The sequence below is a fragment of the Balaenoptera ricei genome, chromosome 19 (assembly GCF_028023285.1).
Source record: "Balaenoptera ricei isolate mBalRic1 chromosome 19, mBalRic1.hap2, whole genome shotgun sequence".
In the NCBI taxonomy this organism is placed as follows: domain Eukaryota; kingdom Metazoa; phylum Chordata; class Mammalia; order Artiodactyla; family Balaenopteridae; genus Balaenoptera; species Balaenoptera ricei.
The window spans coordinates 42,655,628-42,667,820 of NC_082657.1; the positions used below are offsets into that span (position 1 = coordinate 42,655,628).

Here is a 12,193-nt window from a genome sequence, read left to right on the forward strand (position 1 = left end):
AAATGCTTCATATTTATCTGTTATTATTATGATCATAACTGTGCTTGGGTATGTTTTTGTAATAGGGAAACTTAGGGCATTATGGGCGGCCAGGAGAGGAACACATAACTGATGGGGGTTGAGGATGGAGATGGCAGAGAGTGGGGACCGTTAAGGAGGACTTCCTGGAGGATGGGATGGATGGGCACAACCATCAGATGAGTTACTGTGATAAGAAGGGAATGGATGGGATGTCCAGGTAGAAGGAACAGCGTGCCCCAAAGCCCAGAGCTGGTCACAAGCACAGCATGTCCCAAGACTGTTTGGCTTACTGGATGGTATAAGAAAGGAGGAAGCCCGCAATGAATCCTTCTAGATATGGGAGGTCGGGGCAGACCCTAAGATGGTCACTGATGGCCACTAAAACATTTGTCTGTGAAATAATGGGTCAAATTCTCATTGTTGGATCAATATAGTGTCAATTCAGTAAGCAAGATTTGCTCTTGTCTGGTCCAGTGTCCACCCAAGAACCTGAAGATCCTACCTTAACCTGACAGTCTTTCCAAGGATACTTTATAAGCTCTCTCCAACAAGGAAAAGCAAAATAAAACAGCATCCCCACCAGCTGGTCCAAAGGTCTTGTTCCTGGCACCCAGCCATGACTCAGCTACTCATCGATAGTAAAGATGAGTGCTAACGCCTTTCCATGCCTCTTGTGGTTTCTCACCTACAGTCACTCCAGTCCTCTCTCCAGCACTCTGGTTCTTCTCTCTGGTCCTTAACTCCTGCCTCAGGTTTCTGGGCTTCTTCACAGGACTTTGTTTTTCTGGTGCTGGAAACTTAATTCTCCCCTAAGGAACTTCCAAAGCTCATTCTCCTATCCTAGGATCCTACACCTTCTTCTGGACAGCCATCCTCTCCCCTTGGAGCACCTCTCAGAAACAAGTCGGACCCCTAGTTCCCAGAACCACACTGTCCTCACTACCACCCCCATCCCCAACGGGAGGGACTCTCAGAAAGTTGCTGGGCATGGAGGATGACACTTCATTTCAACACCTGTGGGTCTAAATGAAACTGGTGAGATTCTTTTTTTTTTTTTTAATTGAGAGGTATAGTTGATTTATAATGTTGTGTTAGTTTCAGGTGTATGGCAAAGTGATTCAGTTATATGTGTGTGTGTGTATATAGGTTTATATATACATATATATATATATTCTTTTTCAGATTCTTTCCCCTTATAGGCTATTACAAAATACTGATTATCGTTCCCTGTGCTATACAGTAGGTCCTTGCTGGTTATCTATTTTATATATAGCAGTGTGTATATGTTAATCCTGAACTCCTAATTTATCTCCCCCACCCCATTTCCCCTTTGCTAACTCTAAGTTTGTTTTCTGTGTCTGTGGGTCTATTTCTGTTTTATAAATAAGTTCATTTGCATCATTTTTTTGTAGATTCCACATATAAGCAATATCATACGATGTTTTTCTTTCTCTGTCTGGCTTACTTCACTTAGTATGATAATGTCTAGGTCCATCCATGCTGCTGCATATTGCTGCAAACGGCATTATTTTATTCTTTTTTGTAGCCGAGTAGTATTCCATTATATATATATATATATATATATATATATATATATATATATATATATATATATATATATGAGCTGCTAATGCCTTTCCATGCCTCTTGTGGTTTCTCACCTACAGTCACTCCAGTCCTCTCTCTAGCACTCTGGTTCTTATATATATATCTCACATCTTCTTTATTTATTCCTCTGTTGATGGACATTTAGGTTGCTTCCGTGTCTTGGCTATTGTAAATAGTGCCGCAGTGAACATTGGGGTGCATGTATTTTTTCGAATTATGGTTTTCTCGGGATATATGCCCAGGAGTAGGATTGCAGGATCATATGGTAACTCTACTTTTAGTTTTTTAAGGAACTTCCATACTGTTCTCCATAGCGGCTGTACCAGTGAAATTGGTGCGATTCTTGAGTGTTGTAGGAATAAAAACCATCACCTAATTCTTTGCTATATGATTTGGATGAAGTGGTTAGATGTGGGGGGAGGGGAATAGGAAAGAGAGAGAATGCATCTTGGCAGAGTGGAATGTACCTAGATTTGGAGGTCAGGTAAAGCTGAATTGGAATACCACTTCTATATATTTCAATCAGGGTGGCTTCGACATGCCAGTCAGGCACTCTTAGCCTCCTCAGTCTCATCTGAACAATAGGAATGACAAGACTTGGTACACACATGCAGGGCTGAAGACAGAGAGGGAACTGGGCACACACTGGGTCTCTTCCTCTCTTTCTAGAGCACCACAGTCCAAGCATGCAGCCCTCACTCAGCAGAAGGAAGTGCTCTTGCCTTGCAGGTGGAGATGCCCAGAAGACAGGGGTGAGGTGCTTTCTCTAAGACAGGAATTGAGGAATAAGAGTTACATGGAGGTACCACAGCCGTCTGGCCTTAGAGGTCTCAAAAATAAGGGAACTGGTGGCATTCTAATTTGCTGGTGCAGAACCCCTTTCTTCTGAGGCTCTTTGATTTCATCAACCCGAGTCTTTCTGCTCCTTTGTAATATGGCAAACTGTTATCTGGGGAGGCCACAGATGTGCATTCATTTCAGGTGTCCATCACTGTCCTCAAGACCATTTTATGATGTTTTATGCAAGACCCTTTTCAGGGAATAGGGAGTTTAGTGTTTGTTGTAGACAGACTCTGGGATATGTAAAAGGCTGTGTGGAAGAGAGAGAAAGATTCAGAAGGCAGTGTCCTCACTTAACAGCTTCACCCTGAGACTCAGGCATATCAATACTACATCAAATGCTGTTTCTTACAAGGCAAACTGACTGCATGGAAAGAGCACAGGGAGGGACCAGAAGGAGTTGGATCCTACACTGAGGCAATGTGAAGCCATAGCAAGATACCTGCATTTAAGTCAAAAAGCCAAAGATATGAGTAAGAATCTGCCACTTAGCTGGTGGTGGGTCCTCCCTCAGCTCCGAGAGCAGTGGCTCTGCCTCATTCCCTGTAAAGTGAAGCCATTGGGTGACATTTTCTACAAGTGGTTTCCAGGTTCATGTTCTTGTTTGGAGTTGGGGTGAGATATCTTGGGGGCACTTCTGATTCATACACCATCTCCTTACTCTACTGGTTTCCTCTTAATGGTTGGGATGATATCTTATTCACAATTAGATGGCCAATGCCTGAGCTCAAAGCAGGACACCAATAAAAGCTGAATGTATGACTTGAACCCCATACTTCAAGTTCAAACTTGATATTGCCACCATAGAATCTCAAGAAGAAGAAATAGAAAAGAAAAAGCATATGGTGCAACAAGATCTCTGCCCATTTTACACCATGCCAATTATTAAGTGTTCATTCACACGGTGATAAATTATTCTTGCATATAAACTGTGAAGTGTATTTGAAAGAAAGGGTTTAATTAAAGTTGATATTTCTGCACCTCTTTCTTCTGGCTGCCATTTTGCTGTAAAGCACAATTATTTCTGACACTAAACGTGTTGAAACTAGATGACAACTTTCTTTTTCCTTTACAGAAGAAAAATTCTAGCTTGATACTAATGAATTTAAGAGTTTCCACATGACCAATAAACAATAAATTTCACCCTTTGTTTAAAAGGTGAAATTATCTATTTTCTTCTGTTGGAAAGAATAGCAAAATCAACTTGCTTTTAAAAGTAATTCCTTGAAACCATTATTTATAAGTGCTTATATGGCTGTATGTACTATATAAAGTTATTTTAATGGTTAATCTCAGGTATGTTCAGACGAATTTTAAGACATTATTTTTTAATTCAATTTCAGAATGAAAATTTACTTAGCAAAAGCTTTTTCTAGCTATTGCTCTAAAAACCTTACAAATAGTAACTCATCCATTAATTTCTATAACAAACTTATGAATAGGTACTGTGAATATTCTTATTTTAAAGGATGGAAACTGAGGCCCGGATAGATTAAGCAACTTGTGCAAAGTTATGCTTCAGATAAATCGTAGCGCTGAATCTGAGCCCATGACGTTTGCTTCTAGAGTCTGTGTCCTTAACCACTGAGCAATACCAGCTATCACCACTTGTTGGTTTCTGAGATTCATAAGGAGACGATATGGACACTGTGATAAAAACAGTAACCTAGATGCCATGTGCAGTAAACCAGTATGAGAACCTAGTATATACTCATAATATGACTATGATGAAAATGTTAATAACAGTAAACATTTGTCCAGTGTTATTGTCTGCCTAACATTCTTCTAAGTGCTTTCAATGAGTTATGTCGTAAATTTTCACAATAACTCTGCACAATAGTATTATTGTTATCCCCATTTTACAGATAAGTAGTCTGAGGCATAGCAAGATTAAGTAACTTGCTCATAGTTACAGAGCCAGCAAGTGGAGGAACTGAGATATGAACACTGGATGCTTGGTTCCAAAACCTGCATTGTTATCCCCTATAATCCCATGTGATATTGCCTCTCTAAGAGAAGGCTGAAGATCAAATATGGACACATATCATAAGACATATCATAATAGTCTAATGATGAAAATAATTTAAGTTTTGGTGGCACTGTGGTGGGGGGTAATACTGTAACTAAAATATTAAACCAAACTAGAAAGAGGAAGATAAAGCATTTTATAGCAAGGATCAAAGTGAAGAGGAACAGGAAGTGATTATAGCAGTTCATCAACAACACAGTACAACCAGGTCCTTGAACAGCACTAGTACACAAAAGTAAGTCTTTGCTTTTTATTTTCAAACACCCTGTTTCAGAATTTCTATGTGTATAGGTTAAAAAAGATGTGTTCAGAAAGATTATTATTATTATTATTTGGAAATGCTCCTAAAATCTAGAGATCTGGTTGATGTATGCAGTGGTACAGAGTTTGCAGGAATCACTCACGAAAATGAACAGGAGACTGCCCTCCTAAGAAGACCTTGACGTTGGTAACAAATAAGGAAATATATCAGTGTTCTAATTAGTTTTAATAAAGACCCCCAAGGCAGTTCTTGAACAATCCTTCCATTTAAGCACTTTCTAGCAGTATGCCAGAATGTCTGCATTGAGGTTCCACTAAAACATATAGGAGGACTTTATTTTATGATGGGAGCATATTGCTTGCAAGGAAAAATAAATGTTGTTGAAAGTCACAGGAGTAATAACATGACAGGAAAATGAATTTGCAAAACCACCAGCTCTAAGTGGAAGTCTCGCCCCTCTATCTTGAGAGCAGATAGCCCGTCATAAGCTACTGCGCCTTGAGCATAAAACTCACTGTGCTTGCTTTTGTCTCCGTTAAAGAAAATGACATACGGGTGTTTAAGTATATTTGGAGTCCTGCTGGAAATTGTTATCGGGTAGAGAAAAAAAGACGAAAACGCTTAGCAAAAATCAAGCGGCTTTGGTTTTTTAGCTTTCTCCTCCCCCACAGAGCTGGAAGGATCAGACGGGCTGACCTGTTCTTTTCATTTCCAGGGAGTTAATTTACAGTTAAAGACAGGTTATCATTACATTAAGAATATTACCAAGCCCACCAGAACTCAAAACCTTATTCTGCAAGTGCAGTGTCCTCTTGTCAGGAGCTCAGGGGCTCTGGTCCCCACTGCAACAAACACAGCTTTGTAACCAATCGGATTCCATTATGCAAATTAATTCAAGCATATTTTATTCCCCGTTCAGATCTCATCACTCAGCACTGAGCTGGTCTCTAGTTTCAAATCAAATCACAGGAATTATGCCATGTCTGTGGAAATCACAGAGAATGGGGAGAGGAAGTATTACAAGAACTACTGAATCACATTTCTTCCCCGATTTCTACGCTTGGAGCAAAGCATAAGCTTGCGGTAACAGTCACTTCTGCTCAGGTGCAGAATACACAGCAGAGACTGCCAAGCAGGCATTGTATCTGTTACTCCACTCTCTGACACCAAATTCAAATGTTAGAGTAGGTAGCAAAGAGGGCTCCTTATCAACGACCATGACGTGCTTTAAGGGCAAGTGGGATGTTTAAAACTGTTCCATGTAAGTTTCATTCTCTGCTTCTAGAGGAATAGAGAACCACAGGAGTGTCAGCTTTGGAACTGAAAAGATCAGTCCCTGCCTGGTGTTGGGAAGGCCTGGGTCCAAATCCTAGTTCCATCACTTATGGGCTATATAAAATTAGGTAATGATAGTTGAAATTATCCTTGACAAGGTGCTTGATTTTTATAGTATTGGGCAGTATACTCAGGGCTTGATATACACCATTTAACTGTATTGTCACCACAACTGTATGTAAATATCACCCACAATATTATCTACAAGGAAACTGAGGTTGTGAGTGATTAAGTAAATCACTCAAGGATACACTCTGAAACACTGGCAAGGCTGCAATTCAAATTCAAGTTTATGTGACTGCAAAACCCATGCTATGGCTTTACCTGGCTCCCAAACACTAAGAGTCGATGTTCCTGATCTTCAACACAAGGACATGGTTTAGACCATCTCCAAGGATGGTCTAAACTCCATATTGTATTTGACATTGAAAAAAATCTTTGTTAGATGTGAATTTCATTTAAGTATGTACAATCAGCCTTTATATTCTTAGGCTTTTGTGGCCACAGAGTATTCTAGAAATCCATCTTAAGTCCCCAGACCCCAAACATATAGAATCATTCACTGATTATTTATTAATCTTTTCAAGTAATTAAATCATCTTCAAATGATAAGATGACTAAACGCAGTCTGTGATATGAAGAACTTATTATTTTTGCTCTACTCAATCCTTAAGATAGTCTTTTTCTCACTGTAATATTTTAAAATGTTAATCATTAAGATGAATAAAATATATCAACACATACAGTTAATAACATTGTCATCAGTATCATCTCGGGCTATGAATACACACCCTATATGAATGTGTGGAAAGAGAGAGATCTTATTTTCTATTTTTCTTCTGCATGAGTGAAAGTACCTGAGGGAAGATTAGGGCAAAAATGGTAATGATAAACAGATGCTCAACATAATGTAACGTCATTTGTGGTATCAAAGGCCTGTATGTAAATCTCTCTTTGTCTCAGAGCAGTGAATATCTATAAAGCTTTCTTTATTTCCTGGTTCCTTCATTCAGCAGTAACTTTTCACAGTGCCAGACCTGGGTTGGACCCTGGAGGCTGCAGTGCCTCTCTAATCTGTAGACTCTACTCAAACAATGGTGAAACAGTTGTCTAAGCAGATAAATGATGGTATGATGTGATAAGTGCAAACAGGACTGAGTAAAAGAACACAGAGGAATCAGTGACCACATCTCTGCAGATGAATTTGTAACATATCACTCCTGCCTTCTGGTACTTGCCTACTCCAGCCCCTTCCAAGCAAATACCTATATTAACAGTCTCCCACATCTGGAGTTTCCACTCTCACCCAGAGCCATGGATGATTGAACCACATGTAGTCCAGTGATAACCAAACCATAAACCAACTCCTGATTTTATCAAACTGTGTAACCTCATTCAAAATGATAACCTGGGTGAATCAGATTCACTGGGGAACTTGAATGAAAGAAAACAGGACCATTTGCCAGTTAGTAAGGGAGCTGAAACAGAAAGGTTATGAGGCACCTGGGGGATGGAGTAGCCACAAAGTGACATCTTATGGCCAGTGTTTGAGTGAAATCAGGGTATGAGCAAGTCAGTTAGAAACCAAACAGAAACAAACATGGCCTCTGTCCTTGAGCCACGTAAATGGCAGAGCACATGGCCCTGTTATATGAAGATCCTGGCAATCAAGGACTTCCCTCCAGCTGTTGTCTCCACGGGGCCCAGCCCTACTGATATTTTGTTTCTGAATTTCTATGAGGTTGTTTGCACTGCCCTCCCTATACATCGGATGACAATAAGCCCCTTGTACATGAGCTAACTTGAGTGCTTTCTTTTATCATCAAACAGCAAACCTAGTAAACTATCAATACAATAATCAAGAGGAAAAGTTAGGTGATTCTTCCCCTGGTCAAGGGTGAAGTACTAAAGCTGTGGAGATCCTTTGTTCAGATGTAGAAAATGCCTATTTCTTCTCTAAATTTCCAAGGAATACTGGGCAATAGGGAGAGATGTAGAACAAAAGTCAAGACACTTGTGTTGTAGCAAAGGTTCTGCCACTAAACAGTTGTGTAACCTTAGAAAAGACACTCTTCCTTTGGGGCTAAGTTTCTCCTTCTATAAAATAGAAGACTGGCAATAGCTCCTGTTAAGGAGCTGTCTACAGGAGGCTGTGAGTCTGTGCTGGGCTGAGACACAGCAACTTTCCCTGGATGGAGAGAGATGAAAATTCATTTAGAAGGTCTGGATCCTGCTGCACTGGCAGGGCTGCTCCATGCACAACTCCAGGAGTCCCACTTACATCAGATGTAATGTGAATGGTGCCCTCTGGGACTAGGCAGTGCAAGACCTGCTAATGTGACAGGTATTAAAACCCAGCATTAGGCATCAGGACTTTACCTGATGGACAGTGGGAATCCATTAAGTCCTCTGGTCAGGAGATTGATGGAGTCCGAGCTGTCAGGGGTATATAGGATAAACCAACATGAGAAATGGCAGTTCTGACAAAATGGTTGAGAGCATGGGCTCAGGAGTCAGATGGGGTTAGAGGATTACAGCTCAAGAGTTACTACTCACTACGTGTGTGACTCAACCTCTGTAGGTCTCCACACCGCAATACTGAAAATGTGAAGAACACCAGGACCAGTCTTAACGGGGGAGTTCTAAAATGAAACAAGATGGTGCATGAAGAGAACTCCGTGTAGTACTTAACATGGGCTGAGACACAGCAGGTGATAAAGATGATAAATTAGGAGTTTTGTTCCTTCAACAAGAATACATAAATATGTACTCTAAGCCCTGGATGCATGAATATGGCATATAATACACATACAACATGCAATACGGTGCAAGCCTTACAAAGGTCTCCAGGAGGCTGTCCATTAAGGAGATACAGACAAACCGATATTTATAATAGGGATTGTTAAATGCAATGATACTAATATATGAGTCCAGGGAGACTCCTGGAGTCATTGCAATAGTTCAGGTGAGAGATAGTATGGTTCTGAACTAGAAAAATAAGCCTTGTATGGAGGAAAGAAGGACTTTCTAGAAATCATGCGATGTGAAGGGCCTTGGGAACTGGACAGATTGAGGGCACAGGATACAACTGCAGTCTGGGGAGAGTGAGAAGACAGGGTTGCTGCTCCTGGCCTCGAAAGAAGAAGACACTCGTTTGGGGATAAAGAGCATGAGTTTGGTTTTGAACATATTAAGCTTGTAAAGCCAATGGATTGACGTTCAAGTGGAAAGCTCAGAGTAAGTCCAGTTCCCAGCTTCTTCCAGTAGTAGGTATTGTCAAGTGTCAGCATTTCTGTTTCAAGTTCGGACATTTTGCTGCATTAATCAATCTTAGAATCTCAGAACTGGGGGAAATCCTAGCTTAGATTTTCCACTATTCGTCCTTCTTCAACAGACAGATGGGAAAACTGAGATACAGAAATGATAAGTAACTTGCAAAATAAAAGACAGCATGAACAAAACCTAAAGACCTCACTGTATAGAGCGAAAATATAGGGGGAGGAACAAGTATCGACAGTGAAAGATAATCTTTATAACATCTACCCTGCCCTTTCCCCTCAAAACCTGGATTAAAAGCAGTCCTCCTTTTCAAACGATTTCTATGGAAACGGCCAGTCCAGGTTCAAGAAAGGAACAGACATTCAGAAATAAGGACCTGGGAGCTCTTTAAAGATGATCAGTGGAGAATTGGAAGAGGAAAAGCAATCTACATATTCTCGCTAGAATGTGACATCCTGCAGAGAACTACTTTCCACAAAGTCTGTTTTTTAAAGCATAAACAATAAGAGGAGGAGTTACCCAGGGTGGCCTTAATAACTGACAAGGGCTTGATGTGGTTTTCTGAAATAATTACTAAGGCGAGGAGAGAGAGTGCCTCCAATCACCACCTCCGAGAGCCTTTAGAATTCTGAGAAGGCCAGCCTGTGACCTCAATCCACTGCGGTCCGCGTGCATCCGTCCAGCTTAATCAGCCACTGAACAGGAGTGAGGAATGGAGAGTCAAGCTGCTTCCAATTATCAGAAGCCTGATTTTTACCCGAGTGTGGGTGGGCTGTTCTGGAGGTCTCTTTCTAATGGACCTCCCCAAACTATGCTATCATGCTAAGAGTAGACTAAACTCTGCCATATTTTAAATGGCTTTTTTTGTATCTTTACATACCCCACAGAGTTCCCGCCCCACCTTGTTTTCAGAAACCAGACACCAACAATAGCTTCATAATGATCGCATTGTCGTTTCAAATAATCCAATCTTTGAAGCCCAATTCTTTCTTTTCAAATGCATTAATGTCATTTATCAAAAGTAAGGGTTTTTTTTTTTTAAAAAGTTAAGCATAAAAGAAAAGTAATGGGATACAGCAAACTCGTCAAGTGCCTTGTACGTGTGCAGAGCATTTTCTGAAGCATACGCCAAACACTCTCAGATAGGCAGGACTTTCAAAGGCAACGCTAAGTGTCTTTTGTGGGTCTCAGATGCTATGGTTCAATTAATTAGATTTTCTATAATCCCAGGTTAATCCTATTGTGAATTACAGACGTGAGTTCACTTGCTTGGCAAAAACATCTACTGCTACAAATGCATTTCTGGAAGAAATACATACCTTACTTATAATTCATTACCAGAGTCATTATCACAAAGAGACCTACTTCATCCTCTCCCTCTGCCAGGAAGAAGGACCATTTCCATTCCTTTGATCACACTGTCCTTTTAAGCAATTTAATAAGGGCACTTTTAACCCTTCCTTTTCCCTAGGATACATAAAGTTCCCTAAGATTTGGGAACATAGCTAATTTCTCACTGAATTCCTTGCCCCTGACTACAGTGATGTATATGCCGACATGGCCTCTGCCCCTCATAGGGCTTAAAATTTAGACGACAGTGTCTCAGGAACTTTTCTGCGTATTAGAATTAACCAGGGGGGAGCGAGGTTATTTGAAAAATCCCATTGCCAAGGCCTTACTCTAAACCACTTGAAAGCAAAGAAACCAGGATTCAGTATTTTTGAAGTTCCCCGGGTGGTTGCAGGGTACATTCAAGCTGAGAACCACTGATCTAGAGCTGTGCTATCCAATATGGTAGCAGCCTAGACACATGTAGCTTTTAAAATGTAAATTCACCTAAATTAAACGAAATTTAAAATGTACTTCCTGCACATGCTAGTCCCATTTCAAGTGCTCAATGGTGATTTCAATCATCAAAAAACAACTTCTATTATTAGTCAGCGTTGGTCTTGAGCACTAAAACATCCTCACCTTAAGCAGAAGTGTCTCTTCAGGGAATGAAGGCGGACAAAGAACACTGTTCTAGGCATTCAAAACCTGCCGTGAACTCATTGCTTACGGCCAATCATCTAGACCTCAGCTTTCCGATCTGTCAAATAAAGGGCTGGGTAACACGGTGACTCTCCACATGACATTAGCAGAATGCCTGGAAAAATCAAGGGATAGGACTACAACGGGTGGGGGACGGCTGAGCCAACGGGCCCCATGCTCCACGGCAAACAGGACACACAGCTAGACTGGGCAAAATGCTTCCTTGAAAAGCAGTTCAGCTGCCTTAGAAAAAATAAAGGAAAAAAGAAACCGCTCCTGAGATCTTGATACCTAACAGACTTGCTGTCTCAATCCAGCAACAGCTAGTAAGTTCCTGCTTCAGTGCCTATAATCTGGTTCAGGGAGGAGGTCGGGTTCAGGAAACCGTGGGACCATTGACAACCGACAGCTCACTTCACCTCTGTGGATCTGTTTTCTCTTCTGAAAAGAAGGGCAAATGATGCATGACCTCCCTGGCTCCCCAGTTAAGTTGAGGGTCGAATAAGATAATGGTTTGGGAAGCTCTTTGTAAAAGCATAATGTGGGCTACACAGGTGAGGGGACGCATGATGAAATGCTGACAGCAATGGCAACTTCCATTTCTTTGAGTAATTTTTAAAGTTTTGGCTTTTAACCTTTAGTGGTGTGGATTGTAGATAAATGTAAATGACCTGTTATTGTTACAGAAAAGAGATGTGATTTCACTCCTTTTCTCTGATAAGGTTATAAAATCTGCCAGATGCTGCAAATGTACACGGGCATCCTTTTTGTTTGCCCCAGGACCAGAG

The 12,193-nt window shown here is 40.8% G+C and overlaps 1 protein-coding gene across 2 annotated transcripts in view; it reads right to left on the minus strand.

Annotated features, from left to right (window-relative positions):
- CDH11 (cadherin 11) overlaps positions 1–12,193 on the minus strand; it is a 151,415-nt gene that overhangs the window by 54,894 nt on the left and 84,328 nt on the right. The window lies entirely within an intron of this gene.